Raw genomic sequence first — 14,661 nt, 5'->3', positions numbered from 1 at the left:
AATTTTGCATAACTTTTTTGTTATTAAAGATAGAGCTTTCATTTAAAAACAGTCAAGTACTCCTAGTAAAGGGGCAATTTGCACATAATTATCAAAATTGAAAAAATTATAGTTTTTGAGAAAAATCGAAATTTCGGTTTTTTACAATTAACATGTACTTTTTTAGATCGATAATTTTGCATAACTTTTTTGTTATTAAAGATAGAGCTTTCATTTAAAAACAGTCAAGTACTCCTAGTAAAGGGGCAATTTGCACATAATTATCAAAATTAAAAAAATTATAGTTTTTGAGAAAAATCGAAATTTCGGTTTTTTACAATTAACATGTACTTTTTTAGATCGAAAATTTTGCATAACTTTTTTGGTATTAAAGATAGAGCTTTCATTTAAAAACAGTCAAGTACTCCTAGTGAAGGGACACCTTGCACATAATTATTAAAATTGAAAAAATTATAGTTTTTGAAAAAAATCGAAATTTCGGTTTTTTACAATTAACATGTACTTTTTTAGATCGAAAATTTTGCATAACTTTTTTGGTATTAAAGATAGAGCTTTCATTTAAAAACAGTCAAGTACTCCTAGTGAAGGGACACCTTGCACATAATTATTAAAATTGAAAAAATTATAGTTTTTGAGAAAAATCGAAATTTCGGTTTTTTACAATTAACATGTACTTTTTTAGATCGAAAATTTTGCATAACTTTTTTGGTATTAAAGATAGAGCTTTCATTTAAAAACAGTCAAGTACTCCTAGTGAAGGGGCACCTTGCACATAATTATCAAAATTTAAAAAATTATAGTTTTTGAGAAAAATCGAAATTTCGGTTTTTTACAATTAACATGTACTTTTTTAGATCGAAAATTTTGCATAACTTTTTTGTTATTAAAGATAGAGCTTTCATTTAAAAACAGTCAAGTACTCCTAGTAAAGGGACAATTTGCACATAATTATCAAAATTGAAACAATTATAGTTTTTGAGAAAAATCGAAATTTCGCTTTTTTACAATTAACATGTACTTTTTTAGATCGAAAATTTTGCATAACTTTTTTGGTATTAAAGATAGAGCTTTCATTTAAAAACAGTCAAGTACTCCTAGTGAAGGGGCACCTTGCACATAATTATCAAAATTTAAAAAATTAGAGTTTTTGAGAAAAATCGAAATTTCGGTTTTTTACAATTAACATGTACTTTTTTAGATCGAAAATTTTGCATAACTTTTTTGTTATTAAAGATAGAGCTTTCATTTAAAAACAGTCAAGTACTCCTAGTAAAGGGACAATTTGCACATAATTATCAAAATTGAAACAATTATAGTTTTTGAGAAAAATCGAAATTTCGCTTTTTTACAATTAACATGTACTTTTTTAGATCGATAATTTTGCATAACTTTTTTGTTATTAAAGATAGAGCTTTCATTTAAAAACAGTCAAGTACTCCTAGTAAAGGGGCAATTTGCACATAATTATCAAAATTGAAAAAATTATAGTTTTTGAGAAAAATCGAAATTTCGGTTTTTTACAATTATCATGTACTTTTTTAGATCGAAAATTTTGCATAACTTTTTTGTTATTAAAGATAGAGCTTTCATTTAAAAACAGTCAAGTACTCCTAGTAAAGGGGCAATTTGCACATAATTATCAAAATTGAAAAAATTATAGTTTTTGAGAAAAATCGAAATTTCGGTTTTTTACAATTAACATGTACTTTTTTAGATCGAAAATTTTGTATAACTTTTTTGGTATTAAAGATAGAGCTTTCATTTAAAAACAGTCAAGTACTCCTGGCAAAGGGGCACCTTGCACATAATTATTAAAATTGAAAAAATTATAGTTTTTGAGAAAAATCGAAATTTCGGTTTTTTACAATTAACATGTACTTTTTTAGATCGAAAATTTTGCATAACTTTTTTGTTATTAAAGATAGAGCTTTCATTTAAAAACAGTCAAGTACTCCTAGTAAAGGGGCAATTTGCACATAATTATCAATATTAAAACAATTATAGTTTTTGAGAAAAATCGAAATTTCGGTTTTTTACAATTAACATGTACTTTTTTAGATCGAAAATTTTGCATAACTTTTTTGTTATTAAAGATAGAGCTTTCATTTAAAAACATTCAAGTACTCCTAGTGAAGGGGCACCTTGCACATAATTATCAATATTAAAACAATTATAGTTTTTGAGAAAAATCGAAATTTCGGTTTTTTACAATTAACATGTACTTTTTTAGATCGAAAATTTTGCATAACTTTTTTGGTATTAAAGATAGAGCTTTCATTTAAAAACAGTCAAGTACTCCTAGTGAAGGGACACCTTGCACATAATTATTAAAATTGAAAAAATTATAGTTTTTGAAAAAAATCGAAATTTCGGTTTTTTACAATTAACATGTACTTTTTTAGATCGAAAATTTTGCATAACTTTTTTGGTATTAAAGATAGAGCTTTCATTTAAAAACAGTCAAGTACTCCTAGTGAAGGGACACCTTGCACATAATTATTAAAATTGAAAAAATTATAGTTTTTGAGAAAAATCGAAATTTCGGTTTTTTACAATTAACATGTACTTTTTTAGATCGAAAATTTTGCATAACTTTTTTGGTATTAAAGATAGAGCTTTCATTTAAAAACAGTCAAGTACTCCTAGTGAAGGGGCACCTTGCACATAATTATCAAAATTTAAAAAATTATAGTTTTTGAGAAAAATCGAAATTTCGGTTTTTTACAATTAACATGTACTTTTTTAGATCGAAAATTTTGCATAACTTTTTTGTTATTAAAGATAGAGCTTTCATTTAAAAACAGTCAAGTACTCCTAGTAAAGGGGCAATTTGCACATAATTATCAATATTAAAACAATTATAGTTTTTGAGAAAAATCGAAATTTCGGTTTTTTACAATTAACATGTACTTTTTTAGATCGAAAATTTTGCATAACTTTTTTGGTATTAAAGATAGAGCTTTCATTTAAAAACAGTCAAGTACTCCTAGTGAAGGGACACCTTGCACATAATTATTAAAATTGAAAAAATTATAGTTTTTGAAAAAAATCGAAATTTCGGTTTTTTACAATTAACATGTACTTTTTTAGATCGAAAATTTTGCATAACTTTTTTGGTATTAAAGATAGAGCTTTCATTTAAAAACAGTCAAGTACTCCTAGTGAAGGGACACCTTGCACATAATTATTAAAATTGAAAAAATTATAGTTTTTGAGAAAAATCGAAATTTCGGTTTTTTACAATTAACATGTACTTTTTTAGATCGAAAATTTTGCATAACTTTTTTGGTATTAAAGATAGAGCTTTCATTTAAAAACAGTCAAGTACTCCTAGTGAAGGGGCACCTTGCACATAATTATCAAAATTTAAAAAATTATAGTTTTTGAGAAAAATCGAAATTTCGGTTTTTTACAATTAACATGTACTTTTTTAGATCGAAAATTTTGCATAACTTTTTTGTTATTAAAGATAGAGCTTTCATTTAAAAACAGTCAAGTACTCCTAGTAAAGGGGCAATTTGCACATAATTATCAATATTAAAACAATTATAGTTTTTGAGAAAAATCGAAATTTCGGTTTTTTACAATTAACATGTACTTTTTTAGATCGAAAATTTTGCATAACTTTTTTGGTATTAAAGATAGAGCTTTCATTTAAAAACAGTCAAGTACTCCTAGTGAAGGGACACCTTGCACATAATTATTAAAATTGAAAAAATTATAGTTTTTGAAAAAAATCGAAATTTCGGTTTTTTACAATTAACATGTACTTTTTTAGATCGAAAATTTTGCATAACTTTTTTGGTATTAAAGATAGAGCTTTCATTTAAAAACAGTCAAGTACTCCTAGTGAAGGGACACCTTGCACATAATTATTAAAATTGAAAAAATTATAGTTTTTGAGAAAAATCGAAATTTCGGTTTTTTACAATTAACATGTACTTTTTTAGATCGAAAATTTTGCATAACTTTTTTGGTATTAAAGATAGAGCTTTCATTTAAAAACAGTCAAGTACTCCTAGTGAAGGGGCACCTTGCACATAATTATCAAAATTTAAAAAATTATAGTTTTTGAGAAAAATCGAAATTTCGGTTTTTTACAATTAACATGTACTTTTTTAGATCGAAAATTTTGCATAACTTTTTGGTATTAAAGATAGAGCTTTCATTTAAAAACAGTCAAGTACTCCTAGTGAAGGGGCACCTTGCACATAATTATCAAAATTTAAAAAATTAGAGTTTTTGAGAAAAATCGAAATTTCGGTTTTTTACAATTAACATGTACTTTTTTAGATCGAAAATTTTGCATAACTTTTTTGTTATTAAAGATAGAGCTTTCATTTAAAAACAGTCAAGTACTCCTAGTAAAGGGACAATTTGCACATAATTATCAAAATTGAAACAATTATAGTTTTTGAGAAAAATCGAAATTTCGGTTTTTTACAATTAACATGTACTTTTTTAGATCGATAATTTTGCATAACTTTTTTGTTATTAAAGATAGAGCTTTCATTTAAAAACAGTCAAGTACTCCTAGTAAAGGGGCAATTTGCACATAATTATCAAAATTGAAAAAATTATAGTTTTTGAGAAAAATCGAAATTTCGGTTTTTTACAATTATCATGTACTTTTTTAGATCGAAAATTTTGCATAACTTTTTTGTTATTAAAGATAGAGCTTTCATTTAAAAACAGTCAAGTACTCCTAGTAAAGGGGCAATTTGCACATAATTATCAAAATTGAAAAAATTATAGTTTTTGAGAAAAATCGAAATTTCGGTTTTTTACAATTAACATGTACTTTTTTAGATCGATAATTTTGCATAACTTTTTTGTTATTAAAGATAGAGCTTTCATTTAAAAACAGTCAATTACTACTAGTGAAGAAGCACCTTACACATAATTATCAGAATTGAAAAAATTGTAGTTTTTGAAGAAAATCGAAATTTCGGTTTTTTACAATTACCATGTACTTTTTTAGATCGAAAATTTTGCATAACTTTTTTGTTATTAAAGATAAAGCTTTCATTTAAAAACTGCCAAGCACTCCTGGCAAAGGGGCACCTTGCACATAATTATTAAAATTGAAAAAATTGTAGTTTTTGAAGAAAATCGAAATTTCGGTTTTTTACAATTAACATGTACTTTTTTAGATCGAAAATTTTGCATATTTTTTTTGTTATTAAAGATAGAGCTTTTATTTAAAAACAGTCAAGTACTCCTAGTGAAGGGACACCTTGCACATAATTATCAAAATTAAAAAAATTATAGTTTTTAAGGAAAATCGAAAAATCGGTTTTTTACAATTAACATGTAATTTTTTAGATCAAAAATTTTGCATAACTTTTTGGTTATTAAAGATAAAGCTTTCATTTAAAAACTGCCAAGCACTCCTAGTGAAGGGGCACCTTGCACATAATTATTATAATTAAAAAAATTATAGTTTTTGAGAAAAATCGAAATTTCGGTTTTTTACAATTAACATGTACTTTTTTAGATCGAAAATTTTGCATAACTTTTTTGTTATTAAAGATAGAGCTTTCATTTAAAAACAGTCAAGTACCCCTAGTGAAGAAGCACCTTACACATAATTATCAGAATTGAAAAAATTGTAGTTTTTGAAGAAAATCGAAATTTCGGTTTTTTACAATTAACATGTACTTTTTTAGATCGAAAATTTTGCATAACTTTTTGGTTATTAAAGATGGAGCTTTCATTTAAAAACAGTCAAGTACTCCTAGTGAAGAAGCACCTTACACATAATTATCAGAATTAAAAAAATTATAGTTTTTGAGAAAAATCGAAATTTCGGTTTTTTACAATTAACATGTACTTTTTTAGATCGAAAATTTTGCATAACTTTTTTGTTATTAAAGATAGAGCTTTCATTTAAAAACAGTCAAGTACCCCTAGTGAAGAAGCACCTTACACATAATTATCAGAATTGAAAAAATTGTAGTTTTTGAAGAAAATCGAAATTTCGGTTTTTTACAATTAACATGTACTTTTTTAGATCGAAAATTTTGCATAACTTTTTGGTTATTAAAGATAGAGCTTTCATTTAAAAACAGTCAATTACTACTAGTGAAGAAGCACCTTACACATAATTATCAGAATTGAAAAAATTGTAGTTTTTGAAGAAAATCGAAATTTCGGTTTTTTACAATTAACATGTACTTTTTTAGATCGAAAATTTTGCATAACTTTTTTGTTATTAAAGATAGAGCTTTCATTTAAAAACGGCCAAGTACTCCTCGCAAAGGGGCACCTTGCACATAATTATCAAAATTGAAAAAATTATAGTTTTTGAGAAAAATCGAAATTTCGATTTTTTACAATTAACATGTACTTTTTTAGATCAAAAATTTTGCATAACTTTTTTGTTATTAAAGATAGAGCTTTTATTTAAAAACTGTTAAGTAGTCCTAGCAAAGGGGCACCTTGCACATAATTATCAAAATTGAAAAAATTATAGTTTTTGAGAAAAATCGAAATTTTGGTTTTTTACAATTAACATGTACTTTTTTAGATCGAAAATTTTGCATAACTTTTTTGTTATTAAAGATAGAGCTTTCATTTAAAAACGGCCAAGTACTCCTCGCAAAGGGGCACCTTGCACATAATTATCAAAATTGAAAAAATTATAGTTTTTGAGAAAAATCGAAATTTCGATTTTTTACAATTAACATGTACTTTTTTAGATCAAAAATTTTGCATAACTTTTTTGTTATTAAAGATAAAGCTTTCATTTAAAAACTGCCAAGTACTCCTCGCAAAGAGGCACCTTGCACATAATTTTCAAAATTGAAAAAATTATAGTTTTTGAGAAAAATCGAAATTTCGATTTTTTACAATTAACATGTACTTTTTTAGATCAAAAATTTTGCATAACTTTTTTGTTATTAAAGATAGAGCTTTCATTTAAAAACTGTTAAGTAGTCCTAGCAAAGGGGCACCTTGCACAAAATTATCAAAATTGAAAAAATTATAGTTTTTGAGAAAAATCGAAATTTTGGTTTTTTACAATTAACATGTACTTTTTTAGATCGAAAATTTTGCATAACTTTTTTGTTATTAAAGATAGAGCTTTCATTTAAAAACGGCCAAGTACTCCTCGCAAAGGGGCACCTTGCACATAATTATCAAAATTGAAAAAATTATAGTTTTTGAGAAAAATCGAAATTTCGATTTTTTACAATTAACATGTACTTTTTTAGATCAAAAATTTTGCATAACTTTTTTGTTATTAAAGATAAAGCTTTCATTTAAAAACTGCCAAGTACTCCTCGCAAAGAGGCACCTTGCACATAATTATTAAAATTGAAAAAATTGTAGTTTTTGAAGAAAATCGAAATTTCGGTTTTTTACAATTAACATGTACTTTTTTAGATCGAAAATTTTGCATAACTTTTTTGTTATTAAAGATAGAGCTTTCATTTAAAAACAGTCAAGTACTCCTAGTGAAGGGGCACCTTGCACATAATTATCAAAATTGAAAAAATTATAGTTTTTGAGAAAAATCGAAATTTCGGTTTTTTACAATTACCATGTACTTTTTTAGATCGAAAATTTTGCATAACTTTTTTGTTATTAAAGATAGAGCTTTCATTTAAAAACGGCTAAGTACTCCTCGCAAAGGGGCACCTTGCACATAATTATCAAAATTGAAAAAATTATAGTTTTTGAGAAAAATCGAAATTTCGATTTTTTACAATTAACATGTACTTTTTTAGATCAAAAATTTTGCATAACTTTTTTGTTATTAAAGATAGAGCTTTCTTTTAAAAACTGTTAAATACTCCTAGCGAAGGGGCACCTTGTACGTAATAATCAAAAACTAAAAAAATTGTAGTTTTTGAGAAAAATTGAAATTTCGGTTTTTTACAATTACCATGTACTTTTTTAGATCGAAAATTTTGCATAACTTTTTTGTTATTAAAGATAAAGCTTTCATTTAAAAACTGCCAAGCACTCCTGGCAAAGGGGCACCTTGCACATAATTATTAAAATTGAAAAAATTGTAGTTTTTAAAGAAAATCGAAATTTCGGTTTTTTACAATTAACATGTACTTTTTTAGATCGAAAATTTTGCATATTTTTTTTGGTATTAAAGATAGAGCTTTTATTTAAAAACAGTCAAGTACTCCTAGTGAAGGGGCACCTTGCACATAATTATCAAAATTGAAAAATTATAGTTTTTGAGAAAAATCGAAATTTCGGTTTTTTACAATTAAGTATTTTTAGATCGAAAATTTTGCATAACTTTCTTGTTCTTAAAGATAGAGCTTACATTTAAAAACTGCCAAGTACTCCTAGTGAAGGGGCACCTTGCACATAATTATCAAAATTTAAAAAATTATAGTTTTTGAGAAAAATCGAAATTTCGGTTTTTTACAATTAACATGTACTTTTTTAGATCGAAAATTTTGCATAACTTTTTTGGTATTAAAGATAGAGCCTTCAATTAAAAACTGTCAAGTACTCTTTACAAAGGGGCACCTTGTACGTATTAATAAAAAACTAAAAAAATTGTAATTTTTGAAAAAAATCGAAATTTCTGTTTTTTACCATTAACATGTACTTTATTAGATCGAACATTTTGCATAACATTTTATTTGTACAAGTTCCCTAGGTACTATAATGAGCTAGACAAGGATATTATTATTAAATTAAGTATACTTACCCCATATTCATTTGTAAGGAGAAAGAGAAGATAAATAAAATTTTCCTATGTGATATTTAATAAGTACCATTTATTGTATCCAATAGACTGTTAGGAATAGAACGCTTTGAATCTTTATAATTAAGTGGACATTAAATAATAATAAAATATTAATAAACTTGATTTTGTTGTTTCTTTAATTAATAACCCAATTTTTCGTTCAAACTGGTACGACCGTCTCCGGTTTGATCGGTCGGTGGTACCCACATGCTGTAGTTCTCCTTTGAGGCGTCTTCGGCGTAACCCTTGCGTTTATCTATCTCTGTTTTGTGTTGTCTTTGTTCGTTTCGTTTCTGATTCTTCTTCTTCTTTCTCTCGTCCTCGGTGGTCGAGTGGTCATCTGCAAATTTAACAACATTAAAGAAGGAGAAGAAGAAGAAGTCAAATAATGATGGTACTCTAGAAGTACCATCAAATAGTAGGCTCAGTTGGGACAAAAGAAAACAGTTTAATGTACTAAGAAAATTTGACCTTGAAAGGTATTTTCACAGAAAATTTTCAAGGTCACTCGAAGGTCGAGACAAGTTAAGTAGATCGTAGAAAATAAGTGCAAGTAAATATGACCTCGCGGATAATTTTCAAGGTCACTAGAAGGTCGAGACAAGTTAAGTAGATCGTAGAAAATAAGTGCAAGTGAATATGACCTCGCGGATAATTTTTAAGGTCACTAGAAGGTCGAGACAAGGTAGGTACTTCGTAGAATATAAGTGCAAGTGAATATGACCTCGCGGAAAATTTTCAAGGTCACTACAAGGTCGACACAAGGTAAGTAGTTGTTAGAAAAATTGATGCAAGTGAGTTTGATCTCGCGGATAATTTTCAAGGTCACTAAAAGGTCGAGACGAGGTAGGTAGTTCGTAGAATATAAGTGCAAGTGAATATGACCCCCCCAGGTAATTTTCAAGGTCACTAGAAGGTCGACACAAGGTGAGTAGTTTGTAGAAAAATCGGTGCAAGTGAGTTTGACCTTGCGGATAATGTTCAAGGTCACTAGAAGGTCGAGACGAGGTGAGTAGTTGTTAGAAAAATTGGTGCAAGTGAGTTTGACCTCGCAAATAATTTTCAAGGTCACTACAAGATCGACACAAAATAAGTAGTTCCTAGAAAAATTGGTGCAAGTGAGTTTGACCTCGCAGAAAATTTTCAAGGTCACTCGAATGTCGAAACAAGTTAAGTGGATCGTAGAAAATAAGTGCAAGTGAATATGACCTCGCGGATAATTTTCAAGGTCACTAGAAGGTCGACACAAGGTGAGTAGATGTTAGAAAAATTGATTCAAGGGAGTTTGACCTCGTGGACAATTTTCAAGGTCACTAGAAGGTCGTGACAAGGTAAGTAGATCGCAGAAATTAAGTGCAAGTGAATATGACCTCGCGGATAATTTTCAAGGTCACTCGAAGGTCGACACAAGGTGAGTATTTGTTAGAAAAATTGGTGCAAGTGAGTTTGACCTCGCAGAAAATTTTCAAGGTCACTCGAAGGTCGAGACAAGTTAAGTAGATCGTAGAAAATAAGTGCAAGTGAATATGACCTCGCGGTTAATTTTCAAGGGCACTACAAGGTCGACACAAAGTAAGTAGTTCCTAGAAAAATTGGTGCAAGTGAGTTTGACCTCGCGGATAATTTTCAAGGTCACTAGAAGGTCGACACAAGGTGAGTAGTTGTTAGAAAAATTGGTGCAAGTGAGTTTGACCTCGCGGATAATTTTCAAGGTCACTAGAAGGTCGACACAAGGTGACAGAGTCGAAGAAAAATTGGTGAAGAATTATTTACCTTGATTTGGCCTTTAAGTGACCTTGAAAATTATCCGCGAGGTCAAACTCACTTACACCAATTTTTCTTCGAACCCCTCACCTTGTGTCGACCTTCTAGTGACCTTGAGAATTAACCGCGAGGTCAAACTCACTTGCACTTACTTTCTACGAACTACTTAACTTGTCTCGAACTTCTAGTGACCTTAAAAATTATCCTTGAGGTCAAACTCACTTGCACCAATTTTTCTCCGATCCTGTCACCTTATGTCAACCTTCTAGTGACCTTGAAAATTATCCGCGAGGACAAACTCACTTGCACCAATTTTTCTTCGACCCTGTCACCTTGTGTCGACCTTCTAGTGACCTTGAAAATTAACCGCGAGGTCAAAATCACTTGCACCAATTTTTCTTCGACCCTGTCACTTTGTGTCGACCTTCTAGTGACCATATATAGATTTCCAAACACCCAAAGTTTGGAAATCTATATCTCGACTTCTGTTAGTACTAACTTTAAAAATCCAACAGTTTTATCTTAGTTTCAGCGTTCTGAATCCAACGAGACTATTCCCAAAGTCGTAGCTCCTTTATTAACCGAGATACAAATTTTCAGTTTCCATATATATATGCACCAAAAACCCAAAGTTTGGAAATCTATATCTCGACTTCTGTCAGTACTAGCTTTAAAAATCCAACGGTTTTGTCTTAGTTTCAGCGTTCTGAATCCAACGAGACTATTCCCAAAGTCGTAGCTCCTTTATTAACCGAGATACAAATTTTCAGTTTCCATATATGTGCACCAAAAACCCAAAGTATGGAAATCTATATCTCGACTTCTGTCAGTACTAGCTTTAAAAATCCAACGGTTTTGTCTTAGTTTCAGCGTTCTGAATCCAATGAGACTATTCCCAAAGTCGTAGCTCCTTTATTAACCGAGATACAAATTTTCAGTTTCCATATATGTGCACCAAAAACCCAAAGTTTGGAAATCTATATCTCAACTTCTGTTAGTACTAACTTTAAAAATCCAACAGTTTTATCTTAGATTCAGCGTTCTGAATCCAACGAGACTATTCCCAAAGTCGTAGCTCCTTTATTAACCGAGATACAAATTTTCAGTTTCCATATATGTGCTCCAAAAACTCAAAGTTTGGAAATCTATATCTTGACTTCTGTTAGTACTAACTTTAAAAATCCAACAGTTTTATCTTAGTTTTAGCGTTCTGAATCCAACGAGACTATTCCCAAAGTCGTAGCTCCTTTATTAACCGAGATACAAATTTTCAGTTTCCATATATGTTCTCCAAAAACTCAAAGTTTGGAAATCTATATCTCGACTTCTGTTAGTACTAACTTTAAAAATCCAACAGTTTTATCTTAGTTTCAGCGTTCTGAATCCAACGAGACTATTCCCAAAGTCGTAGCTCCTTTATTAACCGAGATACAAATTTTCAGTTTCCATATATGTGCTCCAAAAACTCAAAGTTTGGAAATCTATATCTTGACTTCTGTTAGTACTAACTTTAAAAATCCAACAGTTTTATCTTAGTTTCAGTGTTCTGAATCCAACGAGACTATTCCCAAAGTCGTAGCTCCTTTATTAACCGAGATACAAATTTTCAGTTTCCTTATATGTGCACCAAACACCCAAAGTTTGGAAATCTATATCTCGACTTCTGTCAGTACTAACTTTAAAAATCCAACAGTTTTATCTTAGTTTCAGCGTTCTAAATCCAACGAGACTATTCCCAAAGTCGTAGCTCCTTTATTAACCGAGATACAAATTTTCAGTTTCCATATATGTGCTCCAAAAACTCAAAGTTTGGAAATCTATATCTCGACTTCTGTTAGTACTAACTTTAAAAATCCAACAGTTTTATTTTAGTTTCAGCGTTCTGAATCCAATGAGACTATTCCCAAAGTCGTAGCTCCTTTATTAACCGAGATACAAATTTTCAGTTTCCTTATATGTGCACCAAACACCCAAAGTTTGGAAATCTATATCTCGACTTCTGTCAGTACTAACTTTAAAACTCCAACGGTTTTATCTTAGTTTCAGCGTTCTGAATCCAACGAGACTATTCCCAAAGTCGTAGCTCCTTTATTAACCGAGATACAAATTTTCAGTTTCCATATATGTGCACCAAAAACCCAAAGTTTGGAAATCTATATCTCGACTTCTGTTAGTACTAACTTTAAAAATCCAACAGTTTTATCTTAGATTCAGCGTTCTGAATCCAACGAGACTATTCCCAAAGTCGTAGCTCCTTTATTAACCGAGATACAAATTTTCAGTTTCCATATATGTGCTCCAAAAACTCAAAGTTTGGAAATCTATATCTTGACTTCTGTTAGTACTAACTTTAAAAATCCAACAGTTTTATCTTAGTTTCAGCGTTCTGAATCCAACGAGACTATTCCCAAAGTCGTAGCTCCTTTATTAACCGAGATACAAATTTTCAGTTTCCATATATGTGCTCCAAAAACTCAAAGTTTGGAAATCTATATCTCGACTTCTGTCAGTACTAGCTTTAAAAATCCAACGGTTTTGTCTTAGTTTCAGCGTTCTGAATCCAATGAGACTATTCCCAAAGTCGTAGCTCCTTTATTAACCGAGATACAAATTTTCAGTTTCCATATATGTGCTCCAAAAACTCAAAGTTTGGAAATCTATATCTCGACTTCTGTCAGTACTAGCTTTAAAAATCCAACGGTTTTGTCTTAGTTTCAGCGTTCTGAATCTAATGAGACTATTCCCAAAGTCGTAGCTCCTTTATTAACCGAGATACAAATTTTCAGTTTCCATATATATGCACCAAAAACCCAAAGTTTGGAACTCTATATCTCGACTTCTGTCAGTACTAGCTTTAAAAATCCAACGGTTTTGTTTTAGTTTCGTCGTTCTAAATCCAACGCGACTATTCCCAAAGTCGTAGCTCCTTTATTAACCAAAATACAAATTTCCAGTTTCCATATATATGCACCAAACACCCAAAGTTTGGAAATCTATATCTCGACTTCTGTCAGTACTAGCTTTAAAAATCCAACGGTTTTGTTTTAGTTTCGTCGTTCTAAATCCAACGCGACTATTCCCAAAGTCGTAGCTCCTTTATTAACCGAGATACAAATTTTCAGTTTCCATATATATGCACCAAACACCCAAAGTTTGGAAATCTATATCTCGACTTCTGTCAGTACTAGCTTTAAAAATCCAACAGTTTTATCTTAGTTTCAGCGTTCTGAATCCAATGAGACTATTCCCAAAATCGTAGCTCCTTTACTAACCGAGATACAAATTTTCAGTTTCCATATATATGCACCAAAAACCCAAAGTTTGGAAATCTATATCTCGACTTCTGTCAGTAGTAGCTTTAAAAATCCAACGGTTTTGTCTTAGTTTCAGCGTTCTGAATCCAACGAGACTATTCCCAAAGTCGTAGCTCCTTTATTAACCGAGATACAAATTTTCAGTTTCCATATATATGCACCAAAAACCCAAAGTTTGGAAATCTATATCTCGACTTCTGTCAGTACTGGCTTTAAAAATCCAACGGTTTTGTCTTAGTTTCAGCGTTCTAAATCCAACGCGACTATTCCCAAAGTCGTAGCTCCTTTATTAACCGAGATACAAATTTTCAGTTTCCATATATGTGCACCAAAAACCCAAAGTTTGGAAATCTATATCTCGACTTCTGTTAGTACTAACTTTAAAAATCCAACGGTTTTATCTTAGTTTCAGCGTTCTGAATCCAACGAGACTATTCCCAAAGTCGTAGCTCCTTTATTAACCGAGATACAAATTTTCAGTTTCCATATATGTGCACCAAAAACCCAAAGTTTGGAAATCTATATCTCGACTTCTGTTAGTACTAACTTTAAAAATCCAACAGTTTTATCTTAGTTTCAGCGTTCTGAATCCAACGAGACTATTCCCAAAGTCGTAGCTCCTTTATTAACCGAGATACAAATTTTCAGTTTCCATATATGTGCTCCAAAAACTCAAAGTTTGGAAATCTATATCTCGACTTCTGTTAGTACTAACTTTAAAAATCCAACAGTTTTATCTTAGTTTCAGCGTTCTGAATCCAACGAGACTATTCCCAAAGTCGTAGCTCCTTTATTACCCGAGATACAAATTTTCAGTTTCCATATATGTGCTCCAAAAACTCAAAGTTTGGAAATCTATAT

At 29.9% G+C, this 14,661-nt stretch overlaps 1 long non-coding RNA gene across 1 annotated transcript in view; it reads right to left on the bottom strand.

Annotated features, from left to right (window-relative positions):
* Positions 1–8,119, bottom strand: part of LOC126749544 (uncharacterized) — a 176,235-nt gene extending 168,116 nt beyond the window's left edge. Inside the window, exons 1-3 of the long non-coding RNA XR_007665121.1 lie at positions 7,990–8,119; positions 7,473–7,644; positions 6,441–6,612 (exon numbers count right to left, since the gene is read on the bottom strand). This is a non-coding gene — a long non-coding RNA (uncharacterized LOC126749544). The remainder of the gene's footprint in view (positions 1–6,440; positions 6,613–7,472; positions 7,645–7,989) is intronic.
* Between the last annotated feature and the right edge of the window lie 6,542 nt (positions 8,120–14,661).

Source organism: Anthonomus grandis, unplaced genomic scaffold, assembly GCF_022605725.1.
Source record: "Anthonomus grandis grandis unplaced genomic scaffold, icAntGran1.3 ctg00000290.1, whole genome shotgun sequence".
Taxonomy (NCBI): domain Eukaryota; kingdom Metazoa; phylum Arthropoda; class Insecta; order Coleoptera; family Curculionidae; genus Anthonomus; species Anthonomus grandis.
Note: the sequence above shows the minus strand (reverse complement) of the source record. Positions and strands in the feature narration are given on the sequence as shown.